Source organism: Protomyctophum bolini (genome assembly GCF_963924005.1).
Source record: "Protomyctophum bolini genome assembly, chromosome: 16".
Taxonomy (NCBI): domain Eukaryota; kingdom Metazoa; phylum Chordata; class Actinopteri; order Myctophiformes; family Myctophidae; genus Protomyctophum; species Protomyctophum bolini.
The window spans coordinates 26363975-26368974 of NC_137877.1; the positions used below are offsets into that span (position 1 = coordinate 26363975).

The window sequence follows — 5000 nt, forward strand, 5'->3', positions numbered from 1 at the left end:
AAGTTCAAAATGTAAGAAAAATATATCTTTTGAAAATAGCAGATCTACAACTTCAACTTGCATCAAAAGTAGCAGATCTACAAGGTCGAAACGCAGTGCGAAGGGACACGTTTTGAGCTTGTGGATCTGCTTCTTTTGAATTTGAATCCTGAAAAGTAACAGTTTTCATTATGATGTTTCCATCCGACAGAGAGGAGTTTCTCTATATATATTTGAGTACATTTCACTGACTACATGGATAGCCTTGCAATAATACAGTTTAGAATTCAGTAGCAGATCAATATCACGACTTAAACCCTTTCCCATCTCATCCTTTTTCCTTTTTTTTAACATCATGCAGCCTACGAAAAGACACTATTAACTTTCTGAGATAAGGGGTTCAGTATAATAACAAAGATGTCATGTATCTTAGCATGCTGGGAGACGATTCAATACGTTTTTTATCTAATTTAAGTTATAATACAAAAATGTGTTTTGTCAGGAGATCAAGCAACCTTTTCCTCAGATAATAAAGCTATGTATATCAAAGAAATAAGAATACAAAGTCAAAACCAGACAACTCTATAGCAATACATCTATAATCTGTATAAACCCAACTATTTCTACTCTAAGTGAATACGTTTTATTCCTCTGCTGAATCATCTATTGTCGGGACGTCATGAAGCAACCAATGCCCGGTGGCATGGTTTCTCATGTTATGTTGCTAACAGACAGACGGACAGGGCCGATGAGGACAGGGTAATAGCATCACAAGAGGATGTGATGCTGAGATGGAACCTGAAGTAGCTTTTGCGATGGCGCTGCTCGGTGAAAATGTACAAGCTCACAAGGCTTGGCGCTACAATGTTTGAGTAGGCCTATAAAAGCATGAGAAGAGAGTTAGGAAAAGTAATGTAATGGTAGGAAAGCATGTGGGAAAGTAGTTTGGAAGACACAACAGCGGTGGAGCAGGGTGAACGCTGGATCCTATCAGCGCCCGTGTTAAGCAAATGTATAACCACTTTAGCAGCAGATACAGATCTATGCTGTCTGAGTGTTCCCTACGCGCTGACTCAGGGTCAGCTCATTGCCTGGCATGCCTTGACTAATCGGAGCGTCTTTGTATTCGGCTGGGCACGGATTAAAGATCAGTTAAACACAATTTTTATCAGCAGAACTTTCAATATCAGAGCGAAGTTAAACAGATAAAGTTAACAAGACAGGATGTTAGGGAAAGACAACTGCATGCGTGTGTGCGTGCACGCGGTCAGAGTCCATATATAGTAGCACAAAGACTCCATTCTGACCAAGGAAGATTATGACCACGTGCACGTTATGACCATGTGCATGCGTGCGCGCGCGCGCTCACACACACACACACACACACACACACACACACACACACACACACACACACACAGAGCGAGTGAGTGAGTGAGTGAATGAGTGGTTCAGTTACTGTCATAGAGCGGACACACTTGTCACTGGTCATAAGTCAATGTCTCGTTGCAGACAATGCGACCCATTCACTGCCTCACAGACGTATGCCGACATCGATGGGAAACCCATGTATGTCAATGACACCCGGCAACATAACATGTCCATTGTATAGGACGCTATTGTATGGAGCTCGGTGTGTGGAGCTATTGTACGGAGCAGGGTTAGGGTTATGGACCAGCTCACGTGCACTATACTATAGCAAGGACGGAAGTCAGTTTGTGTGTGGTGCGGTGTAGGTACAGATCTGGGGAAGGGTTTGTGTGTGGTGCAGTGCAGGTACAGATCTGGGGAAGGGTTTGTGTGTGGTGCGGTGTAGGTACAGATCTGGGGAAGGTGTTCCGATGTTTTTGCAATACACTGCAATATAGAAATACTATATATACAAGTAACTTCAAAACTTCAAAATGCAATTCAAAATGCAATTGAATAAAAGTACAAAGGTATTGGCATCTAAATGTTACTTAAAAGTAGCAAAAGTAAAGGTACTCATTGTGTAGAATGTCCCAATTCAAGTTTTCTTGAAAATAAAATGTTCCGTGACGTGTTGTAAGCTTGTAGATCTGCTATGTTGCCCAGGCGGTGGCGTAACCGTCTGGTCACCCGACTGGTAATCCAGTCGCAGTGTGCCGCGGGTTCGACTCCCGAGCCCGACACGGCCTTTACTGCATGTCTTCCCCATCTCTCTCCCGTTTCCTGTCAGCCTACTGTCTGTCCCTTCAAAAAAACAATAAAAGCCGTAAGCCGCAAAATTATATCTTAAAAAAAAAAATCTGCTATGTTAATTTTCCAACGTGGAAACGATTGACGATTTTCTCAAATGATTGCGATTAGACGATTATGTAATAATTGTGACAGGCCTATCGACAGCGCACCGCTGATCTGAGATCTCTGTTGATTTCTTTATGTATTTATCACCAGCGTGTTGAGTGAACTAATCTGAGATCTGTTGATTTCTTTATGTATTTATCACCAGCGTGTTGAGAGAACTGCACAGCCAAGACAAGTTACACTACTGAGCAGAATACAACATGTTTTAACTCCATAAATAGACTCTGATACTCTAAACCTTCTCTGACAGCAAATACACACGCACACGCACACACACACACACACACACACACACACACAAATAAACAAAGACCATATGTATATACCGTATACAATGGCAAAACCATGAATAGGCATACAAATTCAAACACGCACGCACGTACACCCACAAACAGTTGGTTTGGATCCATATGTTCCATATGTATGACCAAGCAAGAGCTGATGGAGGAAGACTTCAGGTTGGATCACACACACACACACACACACACACACACACACACACACACACACACACACAGAGTGATAGACAATTTGGCAGCAATCCCTGGCCTCCACCTCATACTGTCTGTGAACAATTAGAGTGTATCATCAACCCCCCCCCCCCTCTCTCTCTCTCTCTCTGTCTCTCCATCTCTCTCTCCCAATCCTCCCTCCCTCACACCGCAGGCCAGACTTTCCATTCCATCTCATTCTCCTCCCTATCTCGCTTCCATCTCCATGCAGTATACTGAGACCAGAGTAGAGTTACAAGTCATACGTAAGCCCATCCAGCCACACCAGATCTCATTCTCAACGCCACCTGGATTAGTGTTTAACCACTAGGAATCTGACAGTGACACCCGGCCAAATGACTCCTATGGCGCTGGCTATAGCTAATTATGTACCTGAAAGAACATCTGAGACGTAGCCTATATAGTGAACTCCCGAGTGTCAGTTTAACCAGAGGTTAAACTGACGTGTCCGTGTCAAGAATGGTCTTGTCCGTGGCAAATTTTATAATGTTCTTATTTTGATCATTAGACCCAATTACTGAATACAAAGTCTCAGGTTTTTCTTCAGAATATGTAATGACACTTATTTACTATGACACTATGACACATTAGGAATCCAACTAGTACTAGTGGTTCTCAAATGTTTTATTTGCAAGGACCCCCTTAACTCTGAGAGTGTACAAATGGAACCATTTGACTCCTATTGCTGAAAATAGCCCCCTCAATACAAACGCACTTGAAATGTGAAATAGGGGTGTGTGGGGGGTGTAATTGGTAGTGTTTTCTTTCTTTTATCGTGTATATAACTTTGTAATGCTACTGACGTTTGTGTGCAAGGCTATTTGAGCTGTCAAGACCATTTTGATGTAAATCAATCAAGTCACCTTAATTCAAATGCCAAAAATAGTTATTTAGATTATATATATTTTTTAATGTCCAGCTTTGAGGATTTGTGTAAACACAAACATTGTCCTACTCCTGACACAAACGTTGAATGCCATTGACAATGAATGGCCAGTTTTGAGTGTTTGTGCAATAACATTGAAGACAAAAGTGAGGACGCAAATTGTGATTGGCCAGAATAAGATGATGTATAATGATAAGAGCGCCCCTCACTTCACACAGGTGTGAATTTTATTAGGGGCATGTCAAGTGGTCTTACAGAGGTTCCCAACCACTGGTACTAGTACCACTGGTACTGGTACTAGTACCACTGGTACCAATGGTACTAGTACCACTGATACTAGTACCACTGGTACTAGTACCACTGGTACCACTGGTACTAGTACCACTGGTGGTATTTGAGCCCCCCTCTGGTGGTATACAGAGGAGTCGCCCAAAAAAGGAGAAAACATTGGAATGAAATATTTGTTTATATTACTACAGGTAGTTCTTCTGACCAAGCAATGGAAATAGGCTATTCAGCCTTGTTGAAATGAGCATGACAACACACCTAGCCGTTAATAGAATAACATTTTAGCATGGATTAAACACATAGAAATATCATCAGTTGCGCTTATTACTGATTAGACAGAGTTTTGTCAGAGCAGCAGCATTATTGGCTTAGGAATGAAACAAAAAGGGCAGTCAGTTATTAATACTTATTATGGTGCTACTTGGAGAGCCAAATATTTTATATATTATTAATACTTATTATGGTGCTACTTGGAGAGCCAAATATTTTATATATTATTAATACTTATTATGGTGCTACTTGGAGAGCCAAATATTTTATATATTATTAATACTTATTATGGTGGTACTTGGAGAGCCAAATATTTTCTGAGATGGTACTTCAGCATAAAAAGGTTGGGAACCAATAACTGCACAGCCTTTGTGATCTACTGGTGGATATTTAACCCCTGGTTATCTGGTATGTACTTGGTTACTTCCCACCACAGCAACTAGAAGTGAGGCTTTAAGTGTTCTCAGTGACATCATGGCTCTTTCACCCTGACACGTGCACTCTCTCTGTCTCAGCTTGAACTGGCAAACCTCTTACGTCCGTATCGGTGGTGTTATTGATCCGTGGATCAGACGCATTGATCATTCTAATATTAGACGGATCGATCCAGCATCGATGGGAGAAGCGGGTTTACGGTACAGTACGAAACATTACAAAAGGGCGATCAATACAAGCTTCCAACGTGTTGCATTGCGACACATTGCGAGCTTGTATATCTGCAATATACTGCACTGTAC

At 41.6% G+C, this 5000-nt stretch overlaps 1 protein-coding gene across 1 annotated transcript in view; it reads right to left on the reverse strand.

Annotated features, from left to right (window-relative positions):
- Positions 1–5000, reverse strand: part of LOC308331195 (neuropilin-2-like) — a 136787-nt gene that overhangs the window by 119820 nt on the left and 11967 nt on the right.